We start from the raw sequence: 15,198 nt of genomic DNA on the forward strand, positions 1-15,198 counted from the left end.
GGATTATAGAGAGTGATCTGAAAAGATGATGTTAAAAAAAACACACAATCAAATCCAAAACAAACTTGCATTACAAATGGATAGTGAAAATCTGATATTATTAATATATATATATATATATATGTATGTATCTATAATAGCTTTGATGAGATTATATATATGTTTAAGTTGTGATTGTCCTAGTAGACATGCATAAAAAATTAATAATATCAGATTTCCACAATCCATTTATAATGCAAGTTCATTTTGGATTTGATTCTGTGTTTTTTAGCATCATCATTTTAGATCACTCTCTGTAATCCATCATCAGGATGAGAGAGTGCAGGATGCATACAAAATGTCAAATCATAGGTAAGGCATGTGAATTGTTTTATAGAATACCTCAAAGAAATGTGGTCTCTTTGCAAGCCATGAAACAACAATCATTTGTTATAAAAAAAAAAGTGTGCCATATAGATAGAAATATGAAGCTAATATCAATTTGTAGAGACACCAAGCAACATTTGATGCATTATAAAGCCAATTAGAAAATCATAAAACTTGTTGGTTAAATATTGAAATGCAATTATTCTAATATAAAAATAATTTGGTCCTTTGTTGCTGTTATATTTAGAGCTAAATAGTATACAATACCCACACATAAGGAATATTGAAAGGTTATTAACATAGTTAACGCAATGTTTAATCCAAGAAGCAAAAATACATTTTTCAAATAAATTCTCAATTCATGATTAGGTCACCATAAGAAGAAATGAAGATAAAGGACCCCTCTGATATATAAAAAGAGGAAGATGCCATTACTTGCAACATAAGCCATAACAAATAGAGCGAAAGGCTCAAGGCTCAACACTAATCCAATCAAGAAACTAGACACTATCATCAAATTAACTAATGTTGTCAGGCTCCAATTAAATGTGGACTTCATTATGTGTGGACAACATATAGATACATACTTATGTAGATATGTGCATATATGTTGATGCAAGAGCATCCAGAGGTATAAGGGAAATCCTGTGTCACCCAAAAAAATATGCTTAGACTTAGTTTTTGTTTCATGTGTTTTCATTTTTGGATACCCATTTGGGTCAAATAAAGGTTCCAACTCTCACAATTCCACCATCAGTGTTTGTGTAAATCTCAAAAAAATAGGAGTATGTAATTGAGCCATCATTTTGGTGAACTAGGAGGTGTAAATTGGCTAGATGAATGTAATTGTAATTTAGAGCATTCCAGAAAAAGAATCAGGTCAGAAGGCCCCACAGTTTGAAAGTTATTGTAGTTTTTTAGGTTGTGGAGACCTCCTAAGAGTGCTTCAAATTTAGGTTAGGGGCATTAAATGACCTTGAAAAGGGCCAAAAACTGGGAGACAGTAAAGCCTATCCATAGGGCTATAGAGCGCTTTGAGAGCTTTACGAAAATGTAAACAGTTCGTCAATCAAAGCTACAGTTCAAAAGTTATGCCTCTCGAAAGTTTGGTTATCTGGATTCTTCTAGATTTGTGTCAACTTCTAACATAGCTTTTGGAACCTTCTATTTGGTTAGTGGATGCCTACTAGCACTTTCTAGAATGTACTCCTAGTCCTTAACCCTCCGGAGTCTATTTAAGGAGATTTCTAGCATTGCAAAAGGCAGTTCGGAGTGGAGTTTGAGAGGAGGTACTGGAAGGAGAAATTATCTCCATGTTTATGCTATTGTAAGCCCTTAGGGCATGTTTTGAAGTTTATTTTCTTTGTACTAAATGTACTAGCTTATTTTTTAGTTAATACAATTTCCCTTTCTATTGTGTCCATTCTATTCTTGGGTTGTGTCCCCATCAAGTGGTATCAGAGATGATTTTCTTGAGTGTGTAGACAGAGCGCCGACTGTGAGGTAGTTTGCACTAGGATTGTGTGGTTGTGGGTCTGAGTTAAGAAGATGCCTCCATGAAGAGAGCATGGTGGAAGGGCCAGAGCTATTAATCTTGAAGAGGTTAGAGCCCTCTAAAGGCAGGTACAAGCATTGTAGGAGGAGCTCCATAGAGGAGCAACTGTGGCTGCAGGTGATGAAAGTGAAGATGACAACAAAGAAGATGAAATTGGACCAGAAGGGGAATTTGATGGGGAAGTTCTGAATCATGCATAGGAAAGGCTTTTTAGGGCTATTACTAAGTTTGGGAAAAGACTTACAATTGAAGTGGGTGTATTTTAAGGAAATCTAAAACCACATGAGTTGATCGATTGGATCAATGAACTGGAAGAATACTTTGAGTATGAGGATATCACGGACCTAGATAGGGTTAAGTTTGCAAAGGCCAAACTGAAAGGCCATGCTAAAATCTGGTGGCAAGAGGTCCAATTGGAAAGAAATAGAAGAGGAAAGGAGAAGATCACAAGGTGGGATCACATGGTGGACAAATTGAAGAAGCAGTTCATTCCTATGGAGTACGAGCTTGATTTGTTTAAGAAGATGCATGTGTTAAAGCAATCAAGAAGATCAGTCCAAGAATATATAGAGGAGTTTTACTGACTCTTGATTAGAGCAAGGCATGCAGAAGAAAATAAGGAGAAGGTTGCTCATTATATCAGTGGGTTGCAAACTAGCATCCAGGAGGAATTAAGTCTTGTAAGAATGAGCAGCGTTGAAGAGGCATACCAGTTTGCCCTACGAGTTGAAGAGAAGTTGAATAAAAGGTTTGAAGAAATACAAAGAGGGTGTGGTCAAGGAGGAAGGGGAAGTGGTAGGTCATCTGGAGGCTGCAATAAAACTCAAAAGAAAAATGAAGATGAGGGTACTAGCAAGAACTAGAGGAATGAGGGTTTCAACCGCTCCCGTGACCAAGACTTTGGAAATTAGAGAGGAAGAAGTAGAGGATGTGGACAAGGAAGAGGATGCTTTTGTGGTACCTATTTCCATTGCAATGAAGAAGGTCATTGTGCCTTTGAATGCCCTCAATGACAAGGAAGGATAGATAGGAGAGCTTAGGGTCAAGCTAGGGTTGCTCATGTGGATGAGGATGCACAATCATCACATTCAGAGGATGTAGAAAGGGGAGAGACCTTGGTAAATGAAAGAGTCCTACTAAGTGGTGAGATTTAACTAGGACAACAGAGGAGTTTGTTCCATACTAGATGCAAGTGTGAGGATAAATTTTGTGATGTTATCATTGATGGTGGTAGCATTGATAACTTGGTATCAGTAGAGATGGTCTCTAAGCTGAAGCTCAAGAGGGAGAAACATCCCCAGCCCTATCAGATTGCTTAGGTAAAAGATGATCATAAGGCCCTGGTAAGTGAACAATGTTTAGTGAAATTCAAAATTGGGAGTTGCCATGATGAAGTTCTCTGTGATGTTATTCCAATGGATTTTTGCCATCTATTGTTGGGTAGACCATGGCAGTTTGATAGACATGCAGTACATGATGGGCATGCAAACACATACTCTCTAACAAAGGATGAAGTTTGCCACAAATTGAAGCCATAAAAAAGGAAGGTGAAAAGGTATGTAGCATTGTTAGAATTTTTCTCGTTGATGAAAGGAAGTTTTTAGATGGCATGAAACATCAGCATATGTGCTATGCTTTGATTCCTAGGAAAGATAACAAAGGTAGTAGTGAAATACCACTTGAAGTTTCAAATTTACTAGGGGAGTTTGGAGATATTATCTCTAATAATGTTCTAGATGGATTGCCACCAATAAGGCAAATTAGTCATCAAATAGATTTTATTCCAGGAGCTAGTTTGCCTAACAAGGCTACTCACAGGATGACTCCTACTAAAATAGAGGAGCTAAATAGATAGGTTCAGGAGCTATTGAGGAAGGGCTTGATTCGAGAGAGCCTGAGTCCATGTGAAGTACCTGTAGTACTCGCACAAAAGAAGGATGGAGAGTGGAGGATGTGTATAGATTCTTGAGCTATAAATAGGATAACCATCAAGTACCGGTTTCCTTTGCCAAGGATGGATGATCTTATGGACTGCCTAAGTGGAGCTTAGTACTTCACAAAGATAGATCTAAAGAGTGGTTATCACCAGATATGGATTTGAGAAGGAGATGAGTGGAAAATAGCCTTCAAGACCAAGGAGGGTCTTTATGAGTAGTTAGTCATGTCCTTTCGATTGACGAACACCCCAAGCACCTCCATGCGGCTCATGAATGAGGTACTTAAGAAGTTCTTGGGAAAATTTGTTATTGTTTATTTGGATGATATTTTAATATTTAGCAAGACTTTGGAAGAACATTTATTGCATATTCATAGTGTCCTTGAAAGGATAAGGGAAGAGAAACTGTTAATTAATCTGAAGAAGTGTATCTTTGCAAAAAGGGAGTTAGTCTATTTGGGGTTTGTTATATCACCTGAAGGTCTCAAAATGGATCCAGAGAAGGTAACAGCCATCTTGGAATGGCCTACTCCAAGGTTTGCTACTGAGGTAAGATCATTTCATGGTCTAGTTAGTTTTTACAACAAGTTTATTAAGAATTTTAGTGGCATATGTGCACCCTTAACTGATACAATAAGAGGGGACATAAAAGAGTTCAAATGGACTGCAGTAGCTATGAGAAGTTTTGAATTGCTGAAGAAGAAGGTGATAGAATAGCTTGTATTGGGACTTCCAGATTTTAGAAAGGTTTTCTAGGTGGATTGTGATGCCAGTGGTAGCGCTATTGGGGCTGTATTAAGCCAAGAAGGTAAGCCTATTGCATATTTTAGTGAAAAATTAAATGATGCAAAGAAGAAGTATTTTGTTCATGATCAAGAGTTCTGTGAAATAGTTCAGGCCTCAAAGAAATGGAGGCATTATTTATTGCCAAAGTAATTTGTTTTGTATACTGATCATCAGGCATTACAGTACCTAAATAGCCAAGGTAAATTGAATCAGAGGCATATGAAGTGGGTAGAGTTCTTGCAGAGCTATACATTTGTGTTGAAGCATAGAAGTGGAAAATCTAACAGGGTTGCAGATGCACTAAGTAGGAGACAGTTTTTTCTTATAGTAATGCAGGTTGAAGTAGTTGAGTTTGATGAACTCAAGAAATTTTACCCCGAGGATCCTGATTTTGCTGAAGTATGGAAAGCTTGTAAACAACCTATTTCTGTAGATAGAACCAAGTGGTTAGACTATTTGATTCAGGATGGCATGTTGTTCGAGGGTAGTCAATTGTGCATTCCAAGGAGTTCCATGAGGGAAAATTAGATTAAGGAGAAACACAGTGGAGGGATGGTAGGACATTTTGGTCAAGATAAGACCATTTCCATTCTTAGAGAACATTATTTTTGGCCTCAAATTTCACAGGATGTGAAGAAGTTTGTAGAGAGTTGCCAGGTTTGTCAAGTTGCCAAGGGGTTTAGTCACAATACTGACCTATATCAGCCATTGCCTGTTCCATCAAGGCCATTGGAGGACATAAGTATGGATTTTGTTCTTGGATTGCCAAGGACACAAAGGGGTAATGACTCAATATTTGTGGTGGTTGATAGGTTCTCCAAAATGGCACATTTCATTCCATGCCACAAAACTCATGATGCTATCCATATTGAAGACTTGTCTTTCAAAGAGGTGGTAAGACTACATGGTCTTCCAAGGAGTATAGTTTCTGACAGAGATACTAAATTTGTGGGATATTTCTGGAGGACGTTGTGGAAGAAGTTGAGAATAGACCTAAAATTTAGTTCCACGCATCACCCGTAGACTGACGGCCAAAAAGAAGTGGTAAATATAAGTCTGGGCAATTTGCTGAGATGTTTAGTTGGGGATAAGCCCAAAGGATGGGATTTGATTCTACCACAAGCAGAGTTTTCTTACAATAACTCTATAAATAGGAGTACTGGAAAATAACCATTCCAAATTGTATATGGGAATAGCCCAAGGACTGCACCAGAATCGAGAAAGATAGAACAAGGGGAGAGGACAAGTGCTAAAGCTGGGGAATTTGACGAACATATCAAGCGTCTACATGAGGAGGTTCAAGCACACATTACCAAGATGAATCAAGAGTATAAAGCTAGGGCTGATAAAAGGAGAAGACATAAGGAATTCCAAGTAGGGGATCTAGTCATGGTGCACTTACGAAAAGAAAGATTTCCAGCCGATACTTACAACAAGCTGAAAATGAAGAAATTTGGCCCCTGCAAAATTTTGAAGAAACATGACTCAAGAAATGTATATGAAGTGGAGCTGCCAGATGGTATTCACATTTCTCTCATTTTCAACATTGTAGATTTAACAGAGTATCATGATGATGGTGCAGATGAGGAGTTGGTGTTAGAGCCATGTCCAATTCCTACTTCTAAGAAGGAGGAGATAGAAGACATTCTAGATCATCGTGTGGGTAGGAGTACCAAAAATAGGCAGTATGAAGAGTATTTGGTCAAATGGAAAGGATGACCAATCAAGGACTCAACTTGAATTTCAGTAGCTAAGCTTTCCCATTTGGGATTTCCTCTACCATTCATAAAGTGACAGGGTCACTTTTCAATCTACCTTGGGTGTCTAATGCAGGAGCATCCAGAGGTATAAGGGCAATCCTATGTCACCCAAAAAAAATACTTAGACTTAGTTTTTTTTTCATGTGTTTTCATTTTTGGATACCCATTTGGGTCAAATAAAGGTTTCAACTCTCATAGTTCCACCATCAGTGTTCGTGTAAATCCCAAAAAAATAGGAGTATATAATTGAGCCATCATTTTGGTGAAGTAGAAGGTGTAAATTGGCTAGAGGAATGTAATTGTAATTTAGAGCATTCCAGAAAAAGAATCAAGTCAAAAGGCCCCACGGTTTGAAAGTTATTGCAATTTTTTGAGTTGTGGAGACCTCCTAAGAATGCTTCAAAGTCAAGTTAGGGGCATTAAATGACCTCAAAAAGGGCCAAAAAATGGGCGATGAGCAAAGCTTTTCCAAAGGGATATAGGGCACTTCAAGAGCTTTTTGAAAATGTAAACAGTTTGTCAATCAGAGTACAGTTCAAAAGTTATGCCTCCCAGAAGTTCGGTTACCATTTCTGGATTCTACTAGATTTGCGTCTGTAGACACCTAAAAATCCTTTAGAAAATAATATTTTTATTTTCTGAAAAAAATCCCTGATGACATCATCATTTATTAATTAATTAATTAATTTTTATGCCATTAAATCCCTTTATCTTAATTAAAAATATTTAATTAAGAAATCCCTCCCAAAAATGTTTAAATCTTATTTAAACATTATTTCCTTATTTATTAATTATTTAATTAATAAATTGACTAAAAAACCCAAAATAAATAAAAAATTTATTTTTTACCCAAAACTTGGCCAATTTCCTTATGACCAATAACCTCTTCCAAAATCTTCTAATCCTTCCTTAATTTTGATTAAAGGCTAATCTCATCATTTCCTACCCCTAATCCCAACTCAAAATATTTAATTAAGATTAAATATTAATCCTCATGTTTATTAAAAAAGTTTTAATAAATATCTCCTCAACCCAAACCCTTGAAATAAATAAAACTTTATTTATTTCCTAAAAATCTAATTCATCCTCATCCTAAGAAGTTCTAGACTCTTCTAGAAAGTCTTCATCCTCATCCTCGGAAATTCTAGACTATTCTAGAAAGTCTTTATCCTCATCCAAAGTCTAGACTCTTCTAGAAGATGTCTTTAAACCTAATCCTAATCCCCTCCTAACCTTGTCACATTCCCTAAACATGGGTTAAGAATTACTAACCCAAGCCAAAGTTAACAAATATCTCCTCCTTCACCCACCCTCATTAAATGACATCCACTTGCCTATCCCTAAGCTAATCCTAAACCATCCTAATCCATCCTCTAATCATTTTCACAAGCCTAAGCAAGCTTAAAACCCTCCTAATCAAGTCCAAGTTGAAATTTCTCTCATCACCCTCAAAATATCTCAACCATAAAACTTTATGAAGTCCACTAGGTCATAAATGACTCTTACAAGCCCTTTTGTTGCTCTTACAAGTCATTATGAGGGTCTTTATGAAGATTTTATCCCTTGAGCCTCCTTTGTTGACTCATCCTTCCCCTTTCCTCCATCCTCTCACCATGTGACATGTGTCACTCTTTGATTGGCTATAAGGAAGCACAATCCATGTGCTCTCCTCTCATGCAATCTGAGCCCTCCATAAGCTTTTTCCCATCCTTGCATCCTAGCCCTTGATCCCTCAAGCCCTTTGCCTATTTAAGGAATCCTCTCCCAAGCCATTTTAACACAATCCATGAAGTAAAATCATAATGCCATTTTGAGAAGCCAATTTACATCAAAACCATACACTCACAACCAAATTCCAACTCCATTTGAAGCCCTTTTTGAAGCATAAAGCTTGAGCATGCATCCTATCTATTTAGACAAAGCTACTCAACAAGAGAGATTTTCATTGAGAGAGCCCATTAATGGCTCATATTCTCAATTGAGAGCTCATCTTAGTCTATCTTGAAGTTTATGAATTTTTTTTAGTTTGTAGAAGCTTTATTTAAATTTGGTTTCTATTAGCATACTAACATTGCTCATATGCATTTTGGCGCGCCCGGTGGGACCCCGCATGGGTCATCTTCATTAGCTTTTTTAGTCAAGTTTTGTATGTCATTTTCTGATTTTGGCTAATTTTTCTTGTTTTTGTGATTGGTAGGAATGTATAAATTGGTTTTGTAGGTCGACATGAGCATGAAGAAGACAAAGGAACTCATAATCTATCTCATAGTGTTTGCAGATTTTTCAAGCTTATAGGTGGACAAAGAACCTCAAATTCTTCTTCCTCTTCTTGTCTATATTCTTCTTATTCCATCTACTACTTATTCTTCTTCTTGTGGGAGATCTTGGCCATTTTTTTTTAAGGAAGCAAAATCATACACACTTCTTTTTAGTGCTTAAAATGAACCCCCAAATCATACTTAAATCCATTGAAAAATTAAAAATTTGCAAAAAAGAAAAAATCTTTTAACAAGTGAAACTAAACCAATCTAATCATTTGCATCCTTGCAACATCAAGGTTTTAGATGCATTCATGCAAAATTAGGAACACTTCATTTTTGTGAATTTAAAAAGAACTTCAAGTTTCCATTTCAAAAGGTTCAAAATCAACACTAAGTGCACACTAAAGTTCTTTTAAAAATCTCATGAAAACTAAGAGTCCTAAATGGTTGCCAAAATTGTTCTAAACAGCTTTTTTATTTGTTCCAAACAAATGTCTTGTTGCAAAATCTTGAATGTTTCTTAGGTTTTTCATGCATCAAAATAATCTAGGAATATCATTTTTGGGCTTAAAATATGCAAACTAGAACACAAAATCTTGAATGAAAACCAAAGTCCAAAGAGTCATTTTCACTTTTGAGTCCAAAACAATCTTGAATGATCTAAGGTTAAAACAAAGCACTTCAAAGTTCTTAAAACAACACACAAAATCTCAATCTTGAATGCTCAAAAGAAAGCACTTGAATGTTTAACCACTTGTCTTTGAATGCATGTTACTAAAATCACTCTTGAATGTCATGGATTAAAATCAAATTTTCCTTGAATGCATGATTAAAACAAAAAATCCAATCTTGAATTCTAAGGATCAATTAACCATTGCAATATCAAACACTTCATTTGGAGCTTCTAAAAATTGAACAAAACAAATCTCTTTTCCACATGCAATCTAGGTAAAGTTTGATTTTTGGACATTTAAGAAACATTGTTAAGTTAAAATACAAATTTGCAAAAATCAATTTGAGTAGTTCATTGGACTCACCTCTTTTCTAATCATCCATCAAATATTAACCATTGGTTGCAATCTCAGCGCCATTTATGAGGATGGGTCTACTTGAAAAAGGTTTTAAATGTTCTACAATCTAAGTCACTCACTTGGTCTTTGAATGTTTGCTTTAACTTTATCAAAATTCTTAAATGATCAAAACTCTAGATTAAATCGATCACACTTCAATTTTGGGCACTAAAATTGAACAACAACTGACGTGGAAAGCCTCCGGGCGCGCGCTTGAAATCGAATCTCACACACTTTTGTTTTGGGCTTAAAACAAACTCACACTCAATCTTGAATGCCTAACAATCAATGAACATCGCATGGTTTTGATGCATTTTCAATGACGCTCGCATTTATTATGTTGACGATCTCTCGACTTCCATTATGCTGATGATGCTGTCAAATTGGAATGAACATTGTATGCCATAATCACAAGTGTCTTCAATCATAGCTTACAAAATTTAAATCATCAATTGGAATGAACACGTGTCTTTTAAAGCCCAAGATCATGTATGTGGTCTTGTTTTACACTTTTTAGGAGGCCTGCTTGGGGATTTCATCACCCCTTGGGATGACCTCAACTCCAGCATTCCGACAGAGTATAAAGATCGGGAGGTGAATCCAAAGACACCTCTCTTGGGATCAAAATTTTGTCACTCGGGCTAAGCCTCAAGGAACTTTATACCCTTGAGAAGTGAAAGAGGAGAAGTGGGTTACCGCTCCTCTTGGTTGTGTGACATCTTTTTGGTTTCATCTATGGATTTGGGATTCACGTACCTTGCATATATCGAGGACTCCCTAGCTATAACAAAATTTCATCCTTGTAGAAAGCTTCCTAGGATGTTGGTGTGTTTGACATGCTTGCTCCAAAATTTTGTTTGCTTGTTTGTTCATAGCTTTTGAATGAATGTTTGCCAACTTTGGTCAAAATCCCAAAAAAAAAATAGAAATCTCCCAGCTCAAGGCATACTTAGCGTAGTCACTGCCTCATCAGAAAATCATCCAAGCTCCCCGCTGCAACCAAACCTATCTAGTTCCTTGCTTTAGAACAATTCCAAATCCAAAGTCTCTCCAAATCATCCCCCCCCCCCCCCCCCCCCAAGCCAGCTAGAAACCCAATCCAAAATCACACCCAAGCCTTTAGAGAGTTGTTGTCATTCTGCTAGAATTTGTTATCCAATCAATCCATCCAATCCACTAGCCTCACCAAGGTTATCCCTTTGACAGAGCTTTGTCTAGGGTAATCTAGCTTTGTCACTTGTTATCCCTCATCACCTTGAGCTAAAGGTTGGGATCCACAAGTGGTCAATCTCGTGTCATGCCCATAGGATCATTAGTCTTTCCTTAAGTTGACACAATCTCCACCAATCCAGTGCATAGGAAAGCAAAACTCTCACTTTTTGACAGCATTCCCTTGAAGTCTTCCATCCACACGAAAGCCAAAAATCTCCAGCCAATCCTCCTTAGGTTTGTCATACAGCTTTGACTCTCCCTAGGAAATCCTTCATCAACCAATCCAAAATCTGTGCTTAACCCAAATCAAACCATGAGCTTCTGTGTTCATCCATACGCAAGACCCCATCCCCATCAAACTCATCATCAAAGCATGAAGTACCAATCCTATCATGATGTGTTTGGTCGCATTGTCCTTGCTCCCGCCACCTCCTATTCTAATGATGATGAAAATCTTGTTGACTATGATGCGTATATTGAAAGCCTTAGAAACATTCCCCCAAGCATCCCCCAAAATCCAAGAGTTATTCCAAACTATCTAGTCATGCCATCTGATATTCCAGCTTCCCCTCCATCACCCAATCAACCAAGCTTCCAATCTTCCACCCCCATCAAACTAGCTATTCCTGTCAATCTACCTCCACCTCTGACACACGAGTCTCCAAGGAATCTCCTAGAGGAAATACAAGAAAAGTTGCCTCCAATAGTCGATAAGCCATGTCATCTAATCCAACCATGTGAAGTAGTCAGTGATGAAGCTTCCCCATCTATAATATCACCTCCATCTCCCATAGCTATCATCCCCATACCATCCATCAAATTGCTTAAAATCCTTCCACTTCCCGCAAGCATCAAAATCCCACCACCTGTCAAATCCCTCCAAATCCTATCCACATCGCCTCCAAGCATTTCCCAAATCTCTTGTAATGACCCTTATGCATCCATCTTCTACTCACCCATCTCCACTACTGAATCTCCCATCTATCCATCCACTACCTTTGAAGAATCCATCCCTTCACCTCCTATCGCACCATCCACTCCAAACCAATCCTATCAAGATCCTACCCAAAAGCATGTTGACATCCCCCAAAGCATAAATGAAGATATCATCGTACCATGTCTTCCATCCATAGTGCAGTCACCATCTCCTCCATCTCCAAAACCTCAAGCCATATCTCCTCCACTACAAGATATCTTGTCATCCCACCAGCTACATCAAGATCCTATCCTTCCATCTCCCCCACTCCATGCTTCCATCTTACCACCTATCCAAGCTATTCCACCATCTATAATCTACCCTCTTGGTTCACTTACATTCATCCACGGTGGCCCTCTCTCAGTAGAAGAATTAAGAACAGTATCTCCCCATTGCAATACACCTAATAAATCACTTCTACCATTTTCTATAAGCAAAAAGTTTCCTCAGCTTGTTCAAATGCTCAATCGATGGCATTATCAAGGTCAAGGTTTAGGACCAAAAGAGCAAGGAATCAGAGAGCCTATTATTGCACAAAAAAATCTAGGATTTCATGGTCTTGGATATGTATCCAAAGGCTCACCATCTAAAGGTGTTGGTACACCACACCCCCAAACCAAGCCTATCTCCAAGCCCACCATGCCAGCCTCCCATCACTCCTTCAAGAAATCTTATGTCAACCCCCCTCCACCATCTTTGCAACCCAAAACAACCTACCATATCCCCCCTTCATCTGCTAAATCCATTTTGGGTCCCTATGTCCCAAAATCTACCATCCTCCATCCTCCTATTAGCCATCATAAAAATCCTATTCCATCCATTCCTATGCAAGATCAACAAAGGCATATATCAGGGCACATCATCCATCATCATCCCCCTACATGCTCTTTCATATCCTCTCCATCTCATAAAGCTTCTCCTAACCATCTTCCCAAAGCTTACCACAGCAATGTAAATGCCAACTTCAAAATGCATAAAGCTAAAAATCCACATCTTAGGCAATCATATGTCTATTCTAAAAGACATACTCCAAAAAGGAAAAATCCAATCAAAGAATGCAAAACAATGCAAAAGCCTATGAAAAGAAAATCTAAAACCATGTGGATTCCAAAGAAAAAAGTTGAAAACCAATGCATAATGGCATCCACCATTGCTAATCCCCCATCTAGTGACTCATGTCCCCCATCTCCTAACTCCATCTTGGGTGCCTATATCCCCAAGCACGCTTCCACAAATCCTCCGTCACGCTCGCATCTACCATCTATCCCCCGTATGCTCTTTTCAGACCCGTTCCAACATGTGCCAATGTTGCTCTTGCAAGCATCCCCATCTCATGCTCCTTTCCACCATTTTCATCCCTCCATCTCCTACCATCAATCCCATCTAATCTGATCTATTGCATAAATCACACATCCAGTGTACCAACAGCTAGCAACAAAATTGAACATTCCAACAGCTAGTGAAAAATCCCAAAAAAGCCAAAATAGCTGAAGAAAGCCAAAATCATTCTAGCTAAGTCCAAAGTCAAAAAGTCAAAAAAGAAAAGAAAAATAAAGCGTCCACTGGTGAAAACTTGGCAATTCAAGCACCTTGGACAAGTACCATGATAAAAAGTTGGCAAACAAGCGTCATGCGTAATCCCGCCATCCCTAGCTTAGCCTATCACCCTCATGCTTTTGGTCATCTCTTGACATCCAACTCCATCTTCCAATCTATCCACCTATCCTCCATCCTCCAGGTTCCATCTCACACCATCCACTAATCTTATGTAGCTTCAACCAATCATCTCAGCTATCATCCATCTCCCTAGCCCCTTCAGCTTTTTCCATCCTAGCTTCAATTATATCACATCCATCATAAGACCTCCTTCCACATGTTATCTTCTGATTGGGGGCACTATATTCCTTGGAGATCTTGTATTGTCCATCCTCCCTTGTCATTGGTATCTAGCTCTAGGCTATCCTCATGCAAACCTAATGTCATCTCTTTATATCCATCATAATCGTAGCTATCTACCATCCTATCCAGCCATATCATCCTGCTCCTCTAGCTATCCTTGGTCACAAAATCTCTCATCATCATTGGATGCATCCTGCCAAATTCATATCTTTCGCTATCACCCGACCCTTAGCTTTCACATCTTGCACAACATCAAACCATCTCGCTATCCTATCATCCTGAGCTTTTTCCTGCTTGTAACTAGCTTGGTCAGCTTCAGCTTGTAAATATCTTGGTCTGTCAGCTTGTACATCCTCTTTAGCTTAGTACCATTGTATCTATCTAGTGTTCATGTCAGTTTGTCCTTGATTAGCATCTTGTACACACCACATAGCTTGTTTAGCTATTTCAATGCATCCTTTAGCTAGATCTCCTGTCACCAAAGTGTTATCCTTCTTAGTTCAGCTTGCCAGACGCACCACTCATCCCGATCCACCAACTTAGGTGCTCTCCGATAGGTCCTTGCAGGATATAGCTTTCCTCAAGTCTAATCTTGGTCCGTTAGTACCTCGTCCTGCCCATCTCGTTGGCAAACGACTCTCTTTTGGATTTTCACTTTCTTTTGATTTGGGATCTTCCCTTTTGGGTCTTGAAGTATCTTTTCCAAGCAATCTCCTTGTTCCCTCCTCAAGGTTGCAACGATCTTCCATATCATGGTATGCTGTGAATGGGGCAATTAGAGCATAAGGTCTTGATCAGGTCTTTCGTTTGTTTTTCTTTTCTGCTTGTGGGTTCTCCAGTGTCGTTTCCATGCTGCTTCCTCTGGGATTCATGTGTGATGCTGGGGCAATCCTTGTGTGTTTGTTTTGAGTTAGTTTGTCAGTCCTCTAGACATTTGGTGAAAAGGCCTTGATGTTCTTGTAACCTTGGCAATTAACCAATAGTCCTATAGCAAATCTAGTGCTCAACTACATGGTGTTACTTCTCTTTGAAGTATCCCCTTGCTCAAAAAGCTTCAATGGTTTTCCTTCATCTCCATTATCCCCCATCCATATCTAGCATCTGTCTCTCCTACCCCAGCTTTTGCATCAGTATCTCTTTGAATCACTCATCACTCTTAGCTTTAGGGATCCACAATCCTAGTCCTAGGGATCCACCAATCCAAATCAATCCACCAAGCCTCATCTTTCGAGATCCACAATCCTAGTCCTAGGGATCTCCGAAACCCATCTTTCACCAATTTGACTCTTTGAAATCCTGTTGCATTAGCTTTGTAATCCCCTCATCCATCTCCCTATCTTGGATTCCTTTTTATAGCGCTTTGCTCCTTCATCCTCC

The sequence above is a fragment of the Cupressus sempervirens genome, chromosome 11 (genome assembly GCF_028749045.1).
Source record: "Cupressus sempervirens isolate cs-2001-9-10 chromosome 11, ASM2874904v1, whole genome shotgun sequence".
Lineage (NCBI taxonomy): Eukaryota > Viridiplantae > Streptophyta > Pinopsida > Cupressales > Cupressaceae > Cupressus > Cupressus sempervirens.